Source organism: Macaca fascicularis, chromosome 6 (assembly GCF_037993035.2).
Source record: "Macaca fascicularis isolate 582-1 chromosome 6, T2T-MFA8v1.1".
In the NCBI taxonomy this organism is placed as follows: domain Eukaryota; kingdom Metazoa; phylum Chordata; class Mammalia; order Primates; family Cercopithecidae; genus Macaca; species Macaca fascicularis.
The window spans coordinates 18,037,701-18,054,439 of NC_088380.1; the positions used below are offsets into that span (position 1 = coordinate 18,037,701).

Here is a 16,739-nt window from a genome sequence, read left to right on the forward strand (position 1 = left end):
TGGCCCCATGATCTGATCTGATTGTTCTCTACAGCATTTTCATCAACTAGTACTTTACTTTTTTAAATTTTCTAGTTATTTGTTCATTGACTTCTCCCTACTGGAATACAAAAGTCAATAAAGATAAAGACTGGGTCTAATTTGTTCACTGCTTTATTTTTCAGCACTTAGGACAGTGTCTTGCACATACATGGGGCTCAATAAATGTTTGTTAAAAAAAAGTGAATAAATGCGTGGAGCTGATGATCTTGTCCTTTGAGTTATTCCTTTCTTGAGGCAGTGGAAGTGGCCTGAGCTGGGGAAAGGGCTTTAGAGCCACAGATCCCAGAAAAAAATACATGGATAATATCCCAGGATGTTTCCCATTACAAATAAGCACCAGGTAATAACTATATGATTTATAGGCTTATTATGAAAATGGGGTTGTTTTCCTAAAGGTAGAAGCATCTCTGCCCAGTTCCTTCGAGGCAGATATGTTTCACTTTCTGATGTGTGTGCCAGAAGGACCTTGGTGATTTGGAATGTAGCACCATCTTTTGTCTCCAGATAGCTCAGTAGAGATTTTTTTTTTAAGTTACTTTTTAAAAATCTTACTTATTTACTTACTACAAAATTGACCAAAGTAAGTCGAGATATTCTGTTCTCAGTCGTATTCATGTGTTCTAGCTGGAGTCACTGCAAAATCCTTGTTTACATTTTTCTTGGAAACTCTTGATATAGCTGGTTGCAAAACCACTGTGGAATGCAATAAAACATGAAAACGAAGACGCTAGTGGGAAATGGACTTGCAGTTTATGATGTTGTTTTCTTCTGACAAAAATAAATGTACAGATAGATTCATTTTTACAAGCCTAACATATTTTTTCTAAGCTGCTTTGTTCTAAATAGAACTGTCGCTCCTACTTTTTTTCTCCCAAATCTGAACTGAGTATGAAAGAACAGAACTATTTCGAAAAGATTTACCGACTCACCGGTGCATCTGCAGTTGAGATAGCAGACACCAAAGACATCCACTGGGGAAAACCTGTGAAAATTCATAAGGTCACCAAGTCTTTGTGCAGATTCTCTTGGGTTGCAGAGAGGAGAGATTTGGAATTCTCTGTGAAAGTGCAGCTTAGTCATAGATCACAAGCACCGGCAAGACTAATATTTTAAATTATATGTTTATTCTTGGTACTGAATGATTATCCTGAACCTAGGGAGTTAATGTCTTTGCAGTCATTTAAAAATACTTGACAGTAACAGACCCTTCTCTGCCAAATGATCACAAGTTAGATATTGGGGGGTTGAAAGTAGAGCTCATTTTTGCAGATTCTTGTGTGTTTGAGGACCTATTTCTACGAGTTACGCTTTCCACATAATTCAAGCCCTAGTCAGGCTTTTCCATTCTGATAGCCTCCAGTTCAGATGTTCCTCAATTTATGCAGTGGCACTCCTTTGAAAATGCAACTAAGCTAGACCATCTTCTAAATGTACTGAAAGCTCTGGCTGTAATAAATCACGAAAGGCGATATCTTCTCCAAACTGAATCACTACCTCTAATGTTGCTGACTTTTACATTTGAATTCCCTGAGGTTTGGCTTAAAGCTTGGCTTTGGGCCAAGCTGCCATTAGGAGATTGTGCGGGTGACTCCAATACACTCTGTGTAATTGCTGTCAGGTTTCTAAATGGTCCCAACTAAAGGGTGAGACACATTTTTTATATAATTTTGTAGACAGCAAAGATACAATATGGAAATTGTATTACAATTTCCACTTTACATTAGCTGTTGCTGCTTATGCGCATATAAGTAAAGTAATAATAAAGGTGTAATTAAATTGGAGAGAGGAGTGTATATCTATCCTGTTGGTGCTTATCCTATTGTAGAGAAAGTGAGAACACGATATAATCTGGTAATGTGGCCACATGGGTCATGACTCTTTGACCATATATACATTATGTGCTTGAGGCCACGTTTCTCATCCATTTTCCCCGTTCACTGTCAAATGGAGCAATTTATGAACCAGATGTCTAAGAGCTGGTGGAAGGAATGTATTTATTACAGGGTCTCTGCAGCTAAGTTCCTGCTATATGGTTTTGTGGCTCATAAAAGAATGCAGGCTTGCCCAAAATATCATTTCCCTGTAGGCGATGATTGTCGGTACTACTCATAGAACTCAGGGGCTCTCTCCTGTTTCTCTGGAATGTGGAAAAATGATTTCCCACTGAGAGCTAAACTTTGATATCATCTCATATGAGATTAGAACTATTAAAAAACACAGAACCCTTAAAAAAGAAAAAAATTACACAGAACTCTTAAAAAAGAAAAAAAAATGTCTGTTAGGACTTTGTAACCCAGTGAAAACATTCTTTCATGAGCTGTGTAACTACCATCATCCTGAATGGAGGTGGAGCCCACTCGGAAGCTTGACTAGAAGGAGAGTCACAGGCAGACATGGTATTACCAGTCTTAGCCCTCTCTGGGGGAAGTTAGTTTAGCCAAGAAGCTTCAAATGTTAAGGACTCCAACTGATGCCACTCTCTGTATTCTAGAGACAGTAGCTCAAAAACATGACATTTCCAGTTCATCTTATTCGTTCTATTCTGATTCCAGTTTCTCTAGGCCATGTACTGAAGCTAGCTGTTTATTTCTTTTACAGGTATGCATGCATTTCTCAGTTCAGTGAGTCAACTGGACCTTGCTGTATATCAGAGGACATACCTTCATCTTGCATCCTTGATTTCTGTGAATGTGCAGCTGAAAGATCTCATATCAATCTTACATAAACACACAACCCCCCCTAAAACCTTTGAATACCCAATTTTCTTTGTTCAGTCAATGAGTATTCATTGTGCACCCATGAGGCGCTCATGCCACTCTGTGAGGCCTTTTGAGAGAGGGCAGAGGATGCCTGGCTCAGGGCCACTTTCCTCTTAGAAATATCTACAGGCTTTTTTCTCTGTTCCCTCCTCCACTTGAGCCTTTCTCAGTGTCTGATGTGGCACTGTTGTCACCAGATGGTCACTCAACCTTTCAAAAGCTTTGCTAATTTTCACTAGCTTCCTGCGTGGCAAAAATGGGAGAAAATTGAGCTCTGCTTTGCAGATGCGGTTTGTGAAACCGTTCATTGCAGCCACCCTTCATGATCACTCCTAGGGCTGTCCCTTCTTTGGTGGAAGGCTTTTGGATTTAGGGGAAAGCACCTTAGCGCACAGCAGCATTTTCACTAACAATTGGTTGTGAAATCTTGGGTCACTCTCGAGATGGAAAGAGTCTAAGAGATTATCTGTTGTAGCACTCAGGCTTCCAAAAGGAAATTGAGATCCAAAGAAGCCACATCCTTTGGCCAAAAACATATGGCCTAATTTTACTCACTTTCTGTGATTAGGGGCTAATTTCCAAAAGTCTTCAGCACTGTGTTTTTTGCTTTTTCTTTTTCTTCTTTGCTTATGGATGCTTCTGACAGTCATTCTGGTACTCCTCAAGTTTTTAAGGTTCAATGTAGTCGAATTCAACTTTACTCAGATTCCACTAGACGGTAGGTCATACAATTGTAAAGAAGCAGACAGGTTGTGTTGTAGGACATGCCAAGATTGTTTAGTTCTGATTAATACTAAAAATCAGGCCGGGAGCAGTGGTTTATGCCTGGAATCTCAGCACTTTGGGAGGCCGAGGTGGGCGGATAACTTGAGGTCAGGAGGTTGAGACCAGCCTGGCCAACATGGTGTGAAACTCTGTCTCTACTCAAAATACAAAAATTAGCCAGATGTGGTGGCACATGGCTCTAATCCCAGCTATTCAGGAGGCTGAGGCGTGAGAATCGCTTGAACCTGGGAGGCAGAGGTTGCAGTGAGCTGAGATGGTGCTACTGCACCCCAGCGTGGGTGACAGAATAAAACTATGTCCCCCCCCCACCCCCAAAAACAAACAAACAAAAAACAGTGAGGCAGCTGCCTCAGCAGGAAGACATGTGGCTCTGCCCCTGTTGTTTCTAGGACCCTGTGCATTTGGTAGCATTAATTTGTCTTCCAGTGTTGTTTGTTTTATTCATCTTTGTTGTAGACAAGTAGTGACCAAGATCCTCTAAGAGACAGCTGTGGTAGGCAGGCTTCTCAGATGGCCCATGAGGATTGCCATCGCCTGGTTTGATGGCCGTGTGCTATTCTCTCTCCCCTTGGGTTAAGCCCAGTGACCTGCTTCTAACCAACCAACTCCAGCTAAGCTGAAGGGATGCCACGGTTTTCAAGCTTCAAGGATTAGCTTACAAAAGACTGTGACTTCTGTTTTGCTGATGGACTCTCTTTATTGCCTTCTTGGCTTGAAGACTTTGAGGAAGCAAGCTGCCATGATGAAGAGGCCAACGTGACAAGGAACTTCTGAGGGTGGCTGCCAGCCAACAGCAGCAAAGAACTAAGACCCTGAGTTCAACTGTCTGAGAGGAACTGAATCCTCAAAACAGTCTCATGAGCTTGGAAGAAAGTCTTCCCCCGTTGAGCCATAAGATGGCTACAGCCCAGCTCACCCCTTGATTGCGGCCTCTGGAGAGATCCCGCAGTGGAAGATGCAATTACACCATTCCCAGCTCCCTGACTTACAGAAGCTATGAGATAATAAATATGTGTTGGCTTAAGCTGCCACTTTTGGAGAAATGTATTATGTAGCAATAGATAACTAATATGATAGGGAAAAAGGTAAGACAAAGTTGTAAGCACAAGTTTAAGTGCATTGCCAACCATACTAATTTTTGCATCACACGTGACCTGAATTTGACAATTTCAAAATGTAAAGCATTTTGAATGAAAGTGCATTCACACAAGAACATGTGAGAGTCCTCTGTGTCTTTTAAATCTACAGAGGCAATGAAGCAGCACTCGTGACTTAATATGCAATTTGAATTGCACCAGATTTTTCAGATGAAAGCAATTGTAAAATGTGGAGGGAAGATGAAGTGATACTTGCCATTTTCCTATTAATACTTACACAAATCATGACAGAAACTATATATTGGACACCTGATGTATACTAGGTAATGTGGTAAATGATTTTGCAGCTTATTTCAAGGAATTCTCTCACCAACTCTACGATGGAGGTAGATTATCCCAATTTTTCAGGTGAGAAAAGAATGCATTGGTGAGTTTTCCAATGCCTAGTTGGTGACAGCGATAACATTGGGACCCAGTGTGTCTCACCTGAAAGCCTGTGTTCACAGTTTTCAAACTTAAAAAGTTGTCTGAAGTTGTCGGACGTGGTGGCTCATGCCTGTAATCCCAGCACTTTGGGAGGCTGAGGCGGGTGAATCACTTGAGGTCAGGGGTTCAAGACCAGCCTGGTCAACATGGTGAAACCCTGTCTCTATCAAAAATACAAAAATTATCCGGCATCATGGCACACGCCTGTAATCCCTGTTACTGGGGAGGCTGAGGCAGGAGAATTGCTTGAACCCAGGAGGCGGAGGTTGCAGTGAGCTGAGATTGTGCCACTGCACTCCAACCTGGGCAACAGAGTGAGACTCTATCTCGGAAAAAAAAAAAAAAAAGTTGTCTGAAGTGACAGCTATTCCTCTCCTCTGCTTTGTTCAACCAATGGTAGCAGGTCATTACAAAAGCTACCTTTATTGTTTAAAAAAAAAAAAATGAATTTTCTGAGTCTAAAAGTCACTCTTTTTCCAAGGGTATATTTGCAATTAATCATATTCTGACTTGTGATTTTTTTAAAGTTGTCCTCCATGTCAGTTTTATTATTACTTAGACTTTTTTCACCCTACAGATTTTTGTGTTATATTCACAATTATATTAGTTTTTTTGAGGACAGGAACAGTTTTTTAATACTTTCATGTCTCCAGCCACATTTGTCACTGTATTTTGCAAATAATAAGCATCTGGTAAATCTTTTTTGATGAATTTGATACACTCTGAAATGAAAACAGTAATAACCTGAGGGATTGTTTAGGAAACCGTCAGCTTCGTCTAAGGGACCAGAGCTGCCAGAAAAGAACCATGATCGGTGTTGCTCAGAGAACCAGGAGAAATTGCTGCAAGACCAGTCTTATGAATTCTCCCTACTGCAGCTTTGCTCCTGGACCACTTCTGAGAAGGATCATGGGTAAATTAGGATAATTAACCATCTGAGTTTACCTGGGACTGATGGGTCTTCACTACAGTCTCACACAAACGAGGATGAAATGATCTTCCTAGCAAGCATATGCATTTCGTGGGAAGGGATGCGCTTTTGCATCTTTATTTGGCTTGTTTTTTCTATGACTTTAAACGTAACCAACCAACTGACCAACCAACCAATCAACCAACCAACCAACCTCTGGGTATCTTAAAAGGTGTACTAGAGCCTACTGTTTCATAAGCATTGTATGTTTTCTATCGTAAATATTAGCTATATTTAAACAGCAGTTTTAGCATGGGAGATCTAGTGGTATTTTGGAGGTCACTATCATCAATATTTAGCCGTAATGTGCAGACAGGGCCCGTGGGTCTGTTCCGTGTCACAGATCTTCTTTGAAGTGCTGGAGAGTTTTGCCCACTGAGCCACTATGCAGGGGACGGAGAGGAATAAAGCAGGTTATTTGCATGCACTGCAGGTCCAAGACAGCTGTATCAAAAGCTCACACGCCAGGCTATTTAATTTGTTGGCTGCTCAGTGGAAAGAGGCCTGCTGGGCAGGGTGGGTTGGAAGAATTAAATGGAGAGAAATATACACCAGTATAATTCACACTACTGTTTCTTGGCTGCACTCACATGTGGATAAAAAAATTTTCCTACCCTAGAGCTGGCATATTTGTTTTGCCACTTTGTCTGAGCTAGTACCCTGGCAGCTGAAAGCTGGTGGAGAAAATCATCCAAGTGAGCTGAACTGGTTTTTCACTTCTGGTAATTTTGAACTTTCATTTGGCACTGCCTGGTAGTTGGACTGTGTTTCTCTACTAGGCGGTCATTCCCAAACTTTCTTCTTCCCCTCAAACCACGCACATCCTTTCCTTCAGCAGACAATCTCGCCTCCTGCTTCACGGAGATAAACAAATATGTCATCAGCTTTGGTCCTACGACTTGTCACCGCCAACTACAACAGTCTACCTCTACCTTCTGCCATGTGTGCCTCTCCAGCTCAGTTATGAGGGAAGAACTGTTCCTCCTCTGCCAGGATGAACCATCTTGCGTGTGCTTCGTGTACTCCTTGGTTCTAGGCAGCAGCGTCTGAATTGGCCCTCAGCAATCCCCATCTCCTCCTATTTATGCTCTTCTGCAATCTCCTTACTTAGCGTGTGGACCTAGTGACTTGCTTCTAATGAGAAGAATATGGCAAAAATGATAGGCTGTCACTTCCAAGATCAGGTTATAGAAGACTGTGACTTTCATCTTGCTTGTACTCTGTCACCAGCTGGCTCTGATGAAGCACCTCCCATGTTGCAAGGTGCCTTATGGAGAGGTCCTTATGGCAAGGAACTCAGGGCAGCCTTGGGCCAACAGGAACAATAAACAGAGGTCCTCATTTCAGTAGCCCATGAGGAGTTGCGTCCTGCCGACAACCATCTAGGGTGACTGAATGTGCATCCTTCGCCAGTTAAGCCTTGAGATGATGGTAGCCTCAGGTGACACCTTGATTTCAGCCTATGAGAGACCCTAAGCCAGTAGGCCCACCTAAGTGACACCCAGATTCCTAACACACAGACCTGCGAGATAATAAATGTTGATTTAAGTCACGTTGTTTTACACATCAATAGATACTTAACAGATCTGAAAATTTTCACACCTATATTTGATCCTTGATTCAGGATGAATACCGGCAGAAGTACAGCTTGCTTTCTATCTCTAAAATGGTGCTGTCCAATAAAATAGATCATGAGCCACAGATGTGAACCATGTATTTTTCAGCCACATTAAAAAAAGCAAAACGAAACAGGTGAAATTAATTTTAATAATGTATTTTATTTAATCCATATGTCAAAACTACATTGTTTAAATATGTAATTCATATACCACATGATTAAAGAGATAATTTAGATATATATTTTTTGGACTGAGTCTTTTAAAACCCATGTTTATATTACACTGGCAGACATCTCCATTCAGACACCCAATGGACCACCTGTGGCTAGCAGCTACCATATTGGACAGCTCAGCTTGAAAGTGAAAAACTTCACTGGGCGCGGTGGCTTACGCCTGTAATCCCAGTACTTTGGGAAGCTGAGGCAGGAGGATCACCTGAGGTCAGGAGTTCGAGACCAGCCTGGCCAACATGGTGAAACCCCATCTCTACTAAAAACAAAAAAATTAGCCGGGCATAGTGGTGCCCGCCTGTTGTCCCAGCTACTCCGGGCAGAGGCTGAGGCAGGAGTATTGCTTGAACCCAGGAGGTGGAGGTTGCAGTGGGCTGAGATTGCACCATTGCACTCTAGCCTGGGCGACAAGAATGAAATTCAGTCTCAAAAACAAACAAAAACTCAGTTTGTTCAAAAAACACATTTCTCTTCAAACTTTTTTTTCTGTTTTATTTATTTTCTATTATTATTTTTAGAAAGAGTCTAGCTCTGTCACCCAAGCTGTAGTGCAGTGGTGCCATGTCAGCTCACTTCAATCTGCCACCAGGGTTCAAGCCATTCTCCTTTCTCAGCCTCCCAAGTAGCTGGGATTACAGGCCCATGCCACCACACCCAACTAATTTTGTATTGTTATTACAGATGGGATTTCACCATGTTGGCCAGGCTGGTCTCGAGCTCCTGACCTCAGGTGATCTGCTTGCCTTGGCCTCTGAAAGTGTTGGAATTACAGGCGTGAGCCACGGTACCTGCCCTTTTTTTTTTTTTTTTTTTTTTTTTTCCTGTTTTAAAAAAGGTTTCTTTTGCTGGGCACAGTGGCTCACACCTGTAATCCTAGCACACTGGGGAGGCCAAGGCAGGAGGATCACTTGAATCTGGGAGCTAGAGACCAGTCTGGGCAACATAGTGACACCCCATCTCGAAAGAAAAAAGGAAGGAAGGAAGAAAGGAAGGAAGGATGGAAAAGTCTCTGAGAATTATCCAACCAGTTGAGTTTGCTTCTGTGGCCTCCCCGGGTGGTTTCTTTTGCTGGGCACAGTGGCTCACACCTGTAATCCTAGCACACTGGGGAGGCCAAGGCAGGAGGATCACTTGAATCTGGGAGCTAGAGACCAGTCTGGGCAACATAGTGACACCCCATCTCGAAAGAAAAAAGGAAGGAAGGAAGAAAGGAAGGAAGGATGGAAAAGTCTCTGAGAATTATCCAACCAGTTGAGTTTGCTTCTGTGGCCTCCCCGGGTGCCCTGTGGCCGTGGGGACACAACCAGCACGGCATTGAGGGAAGCGCTAGTCCCCTATCCCCACACCGTCTCTAGACGCTGGCTTCTGGGAAATGCCTCATTTTGTTGGTGTGTGGGTTTTCCACCATAGTCACTGTGCCCAGGCTCCCCCACGCCGACTCTCTCAGCACAGGTCTGCCCTGCCCTTGTCAGGAGCTCTGCCATTTCCCCCTTGGTTCCCCCCTAGTTCCGCTGATTCTCCCGGGACTTGGAAGACGCCTCCACTGGCTCTCAGCTTTGGGCTGTCCTTCCTGTGCCTCTGCCACGGGGTCTCCTGGCCTCACACACTTTGGTGACCCTCGGCAGGCATACAACCTACTAACTTTCAGTTGTTTTCCTCCTCAGGGCCTATGAGAAATTTTCAGGGTCTTCTGCAGGCCTCACTGGAAATGAGGGGGCCTGGGTGGGCACCTCCCCGCTCTTCCGCGCTTGGCCCAGCCCAATCCTCTTCTGCTGGAGGTGCTCCGTGTGGGGCAGGCAGTCTGGGAAGATGCCCCGCCTTAGGATTCCAAATGGAAACAGCTTTCTGCCTTTGGATTCTCATACATATGATGGAGATTTCTCTCCTACCCCTCACACCCATCAGCCTGGATTATCAACCACAGTCTCTCCTTTTTCCCCAACCTGCTGAAACAATCAACGGTATCTGATTTTTTTTTTTTTTTTCTCTCTCCAGGCTCTTAACTAAAGAGCAAAATGAGAAACTGAAACAAGCAAACAAAAAGGTGTGGACAGTGTTAATTCCTTTCCCCAGTGTTAGGAGTTACCCTGCAGTCTTCCTTATTCCAGTGTTAACTGAGATAGACTCTGCTCTAGGTGTCCGACCTCTGTCTTCATCTTCCTATCAAAACCCTCTTAGTTTTGAGAGCCATACTTTTCCCTCGCTAGCTCTAAGCTTTTGATAGTTCAAAAGCACTTTGGTTTAAGATCACCACGAAAGTCATGTTAAAAAGAAAAATCATCCTTCACCACTTCAGCTGACCCATGTGTTAGTCTGGGGCCTGACCTCCCAATGAATGTCATTGATCTAGTGGAAGAAGAGAAACATACCTCATTAAAAGTATGTAAAGATATCATTCTCTCCCTCTGCCACCCTGGCATTGCCCCCAATGCAGTCTATCCCTTTCTGCAGGAATTTTTTTTATTTTTTATTTTTTATTTTTTAGACCGAGTTTTACTCTTTTCACCCAGGCTGGAGTACAGTGGCAAGATCTTGGGTCACTGCAACCTCTATCTCCCAGGTTCAAGTGATTCTCCTGCCTCAGCCTCCCAACTAGCTGGGATTACAGGTGTGCGCCACCATGCCTGGCTAATTTTGTAGTTTTAGTAGAGACGGGGTTTCATCATATTGGCCAGGCTGGTCTGGAACTCCTGACCTCAGGTGATCTGCCTGACTCGGCCTTCTAAAGTGCTGGGATTACAGGCATGAGCCACCACGCCTGGCCATTTTTAAAGTTACTATTATTATTTTTGAGACAGGATCTTACTCTGTCACCCAGGCTGGAGTGCAGTGGTGTGATCTTAGCTCACTGCAGCTTCAACCTCCCAGGTTCAAGAGATTCTCCCACCTCAGTCTCCCAAGTAGCTGAGATTACAGGCATGCACCATCACACACAGCTAATTTATGTATTTTTTCTGTGGAGACAAGGTTTCACCATGTTGACCAGACAGGTCTGAAACTCCTGACCTCAAGTGATCCACCCGCTTCAGCCTCCCAAAGTGCTGGGATTGCAGGGGTGAGTCACCATGCCCGACCTCTGCAGGATTATTTACCACTAGCCTGAAAACAGGCTGCAGCAGGGATACCACATTCTGTGATTCTGTGATAACAACTATCCCCTTTCTCCTTAGATTTCTGGTTTTGTAGAGAGAGGTATGCCCAAGTACATTTTCTCGCATCCTTTGCAGAGAGATGAGGCTGATGAGAAACAAATCCAGATCACTACTGTTGCTTCTGGGAAAACTATCTTAAAAATGATTACTCAGCTGGTAGCTTCCCTTTGCCCTCTCTCTCCTTTTTCATTTTTTTCCTTATTTGGAATGTAGAAAGTGATGGCTGAAACTAGCAGCCATTATGTGATCATGAGGCATCCTTAAGAATTGAAGCCTGGTGCTGAAAATGAGGTGACAGGATAGAAGGAGTACAATATTGATGTCTAATGTCAGCCTAGATAGCCTAGATTTATTACCACAGGCCCTGGAATATCTATCTCTATGTGTCATGTTATGTGAGAAAAACGAACTCTTGTCTGGTTGAAGTGATGCTTCCATTTCTAGCAGTCAAATTCCTATCCTAGGCAAGCTTACTTTAACTTCACTTTTACTGTTTCCAACCATTGCAACTTGGACTTTCCTCCTGTCACTTCTTTGAAACTGCTCTTGTCAATTTTTTTCAAAAATTTTTTATTATTTTATTTTATTTTTGAGACAGATCTAGCTATGTCACCCAGGCTGGAGTGGAGTGGCACCATCTCAGTTCACTGCAGCCTCCACATTCTGGGGTCAAGCCATTCTTCTGCCTCAGCCTCCCAAGTAGCTGGGAAGGTGCATGTCACCACACCTGGCTAATTTTTGTATTTTTAGTAAAGATGGAGTTTCACCATGTTGGCCAAGCTGGTCTCAAACTCCTGACCTCAAATGAGTTACCTGCCTCAGCCTCCCAAAGTGCTGGGATTACAGGCGTGAGCCACCACACCCGGCCAACTTTTACTTAAGATAACTAGAAAAAAAAAAAAAAAAAGAAAAAAAAAAAAAAGAAAAAGAAAGAAAGCAAAGGAATTGCTGAACTTCAGAATAATCCTTCCCATTTTTTTTTTTTTCTTAAAAATACTTCTACATTAAGAAAAAAAGATTTGGAAGCAGTTACATAAGTTGAAATCATTGTTTTTTAAACAATCTTTAAATTTTAGGCACTATAAATCATTCATTTATCCTTTGAGTTCTCTCTCATCTTCCGCTTTTTGATGGTTACACTATTATTGTCACATGCAATTCTATAGCATTGCATTTTGTTCTGTACCTGTTATTCTAAAATTGTTTTGCTTTAATTCCAAATTTAAACTCATTCTGAATTCACCCTTATCCTTTTATCATAACTTCTTTAATACTTGGTAGAGATAAAAGTTTCTGTTTCTTTCTTTGGCTGTCACTTAAAGAAATGACATTAGGGTACATTGCCTTCCTTTTTGGTTCCTATGGGTGATTTTTTTTCTTTCTAGTTTCAATATTTTTGTTTTGATCATTTTTGTCTAAGTATTATAAGATTCTGTTTGTCAGATCTCTTTGCTTGCAGATTACAGAAAATCAACTTAAGCCAAGCAAGGCATCTTATTTTCTTATGCAAAGGGAAACATTAAGGGGGCATTCTATCTTCAGGCATGGCTGGATCCAGGAGAGCAAATGTTGTCACTAGAACTGTGTCTCTCCATGTGTGGGCTCCGTTGGTGTTATTCTGAGGTACCTTCTATACTTGTGGTAGCAATGCTATCTACCAGCATGACAAGTTTCCATTGTCATCATAGGCAGAGTAGCAGACAACATGGCTTGTAGGACATATTTGGTCTCAGAATTAAAACCTTTTCATTGCATTTGAGAAATACAATGTTAGACATATAACTATGCAATTTTCTGGAATTTTCTGAAAGTGGCCCTTTCCTCCCTATTGTGCTCCCATTTTGAATCTTTCAACCTTATTCCAACTCCGTATGTCTCATCTAGTTGACATGGATGGGAAATTGATCAGCCGCAAACCATTTCCTTGGGAGAGAGAAAGATATGATTATTTTAGAAAAATATGCCAGATTTTCTTGATTTTCTAACATCATATTTACCTGACAGAAGGGCAGGAAGAAAGGGCTGGGACTCACCTTGACACCTGTCTGTACCCGATGAGGGGCAGCCTGACTGTGGGTGAATATCATGCCCAGGGCTGAAGTAGTTTTTATTTTAATCATTTACAAAGAAAAAGCTTCCCAAAGAAATCAGAGATGTTTCTCAGGTGCTAGGTCTACAGCCCTGCTTCTGACCTGTTCAGTACCCATAAAAGGTGCTGCAGGCTCCCCTGCAAAGCAATGTGTGGGTTTTAGATTATGTAAGACCCTGAATGCAAATGGGGAACTCAGAGGATGGTGGAAAGCCAGTTCCATGTTGGCAGGAGAATATTCTAGAGTTTTCCTCTTAGATCTCCAACATGTTCATAGCACATAATAAGCACTAAATAGATATGTATTAACTGATTTTGAGTAACCAGGTCATATGTAGAACAGTTAAACAAAGACACAGAGGTAAGAGGAAAAAAAAGGCTGGGTGCGGAGGCTCATGCCTGTAATCCCAGCACTTTGGGAGACCGAGGTGGGAGGACTGCTTGAGCCCAGGGGTTTGAGACCAGCCTAGGTAACACAGTGAAAAAATTAGCCAGGTGTGGTGGCACATGCCTGTAGTCCCAGTTACTTGGGAAGCTGAGGTGAGAGGATCATTTGAGCCAAGAAAGTGAAGGCTGCAGTAAGCCGCGATCTTACCACTGTACTCCAGTCTGGGCAATAGAGTGAGACCTTGTCTCAAAAAAAAAAAGTAAAATTAAAAAATTTGACCTGAATAACTAGCTACTTGCTAAATGTAATCCTTGCACCCTGAAAAGACTTAGTACATGTTCCTTTATACCATTAACTGATATCCAATTAACTTGTAATAACTATCTTAATAATTCTACGGCAGCAATTTGAATCTCCTTGAAAGTTGTCAAGCATTTTCTTTTGTTAGTCTGCTCTGGGGTGATGAGTCATAAGTAGTAATTACTGGGTGGGAATTCATTTTTTTTTTCTTTTTAAATACAATGTTAAGCATGTTGTATTAATATTAAATAATTCTAAAGAGTGTTTCAATAATTTGGAAGTTATTAATGATTGGTGGATGAAAAGATTTTATCCAGTTGTCCAAGCATATGGCGAAAGAAAACTGGCTTAAGTTGTCAAATTCCTGTTTTCATTTGCCATTGAATCGCTGTTTAAAAATGAAACTGGAGAACATGTAATTACTCCAATGGAAGGATTATGGGACGTCAAAAAACTTGTTGCTCTAGGTGGTTAACTGCATGACTAAGAGACCATAATGGTGTGGATAAGGTGAACCTTGTTCAGTAGTGATCTCAATTGCATTTTGGTTCTGTAAAGCACAAATAGGTTAACCGAATACCAAAGAGTAGTGAACTGCCTATGATTTGTATCTTTATATGATGGTGAAGAATTCAAGAAATTGGAATATAGTATTTATAACACTATATGACCACAATGTCCCATCAATTTCCTAGACTTCTGAGGGTAGGAAAACAGAAAGGGCCATGTTCTCAACTTATGTAATTGATAACTACTAATTTTCTAACAATTTTCCAATGATTTTCCAATGATTCCAATGATTGCTTGCTATAAAAATGTAAAATGGAGCCAGAAGTTTTAGCATATATTATTCACACTGTAATTTTGGTTTATTTCCTTCTAGACTTTTTTCCATACTTTTTAGAACAGTTGTAATCATGTTGTACATATAATCTACCCTTATTTTTAAAAACGTACTGTTATAAATGTTACTTATGTTTAAAATAGCAAAAAACAAACAAAAATAAACAAACAAAAAAACTAGAAACAAAGTAAATAGGTGTCATACTCAATGGCCACATCATACTCTTAAAGATATTGGTTATAAAGATGATATAATTTATTTTATAATTCCATATGGCTGGCTATCTAGATTATGTACTTTTTATTTTTGCAATGAGACAAATACTGCTATGCATTGATTTTTTGCACACTTTTTTTTTTTTTTTTTCCCAGGAGTTTGCCTGTTTTCTTAGAAGAACATTCTACAAGGAAAATTCAAGGGTGGAAATTTATAAACCTATTCATAATGACTCTTGAAGCAAATATTATTCAGGACCTTTTTTTTTTTTTGAGATAGTCTCACTCTGTTGCCTAGGCTGGAGTGCAGTGGCATGATCATGGCTGACTGCAGCCTTTGCCTCCCTGGGCTCAGGTGATTCTCACACCTCAGTTTCCTGAGTAGCTGTGACTACAGGTGTGTACCACTATGCTCTGCTAATTTTTGCATTTTTAGTAGAGACAAAGTTTCGCCATGTCGCCCAGGCTGGTCTTGAACTCCTGGCCCTAAGACATCCGCTCACCTCAGGCTCCCGAAGTGCTAGGGTTAAAGACATGAGCCACTACACCTTGCCAAACCTATTAGAAGCAAACAATTATATCTTATGTAACGGGACAAAGAGAAAGCACATCTAGATGGCTAGAACCAGAGACTTAAGTCCACCAGAACTTTCTCTGACTCTAATTTCTTTACAAGGCTCAACAGTTGGCCTCATTTCATTCATTTGCTGGCCAGAATTACTGCTGTAGAATTGAAGTGGTTATTCCACACCTGGTGCCTCAGCTGGAATATCTACAATGTCTGTGGGCTTGCCAGATCTCTCTCTCTCCATGTTTCCTCTCATCATTCCGTAGCCGAACTCAAGATTCTTTACACACTAGTTGTCTTCTAAAAGTGCAAAACATGGGAGATGCAAGATCCCTTAAGTCACACAATACCACTTCAGCTCTGTTCCATTTGTCAAAGCAGGTCACAGGCTAGGCCAGATTCAAGGGGAGGGGGAATGGGCTTCACCATCTGATGGGAGGAATGGCATGGATGATAGTTACTTTTATGTGTCGACTTGACTGGACCACAAGGTGCCCAGATACTTGTCTCTGCATGACTCTGGGTATATCCGTGAGGGGTTTCTGGATGAGATTAACATTTGAATTGGTACATCACATAAAATGAATTGTCCTCCCTAATTTGTATGGACCTCCGCCACTCAGTTGAAGGCCTGAACAGAACAAAGAAGCTGAGGTAAAGAGAGAACTAGTCCTGAACTGTGGGGTCAGGAAAGCCTGGGATGCCATGGAAATTAGCTTCAAAGGTTTTTCAAAGTTTATTGCTTGGTGTAGTTAATGGTGTTGATTCTCTGTAGAAGGACTTTTTCTTTACTATATTCCTTCGACATAGTACGTTTTCCCCTGGTCTGGAGCAGGATGCTTTCTTAGTTTATGATGCAATGACTTAACAGCGGAGGTCTGCTTTATTTCTTTTTGAAATTCCATGAACTTTGAAATGAATTCTTTTTACTCTGAGTTCTTCATATACACGTAAACAAAATGTTCCACTGAATCCAAACAACCAGAGCTTTAAATTTTGAATAACTGTGAGAAAATTGAGTACTTGAGATTCAAGGAAAAACACAGGCAAAGTCTCTGACATTGTTCCCCATCCCAAAGCTAACTCTGATGGTTAGTCATTGAACTGAGATTCTCTCAGGATCTGGGGCAGAAAACGGCACTAGCATATTTTTTGTTTGGTTCAGGTTGGGTAACATTGGCATGTGATAGAAGT

At 41.7% G+C, this 16,739-nt stretch overlaps 1 long non-coding RNA gene across 1 annotated transcript; it reads right to left on the minus strand.

Moving 5' to 3' along the window:
* Positions 1-1,144: 1,144 nt before the first annotated feature.
* On the minus strand, positions 1,145-10,440 carry LOC102128457 (uncharacterized). Its single transcript, XR_277761.3, has 3 exons — positions 9,628-10,440; positions 7,067-7,662; positions 1,145-2,738 (listed from the first exon to the last, which is right to left on the minus strand). It is a non-coding gene; the product is annotated as an uncharacterized lncRNA (long non-coding RNA).
* Between the last annotated feature and the right edge of the window lie 6,299 nt (positions 10,441-16,739).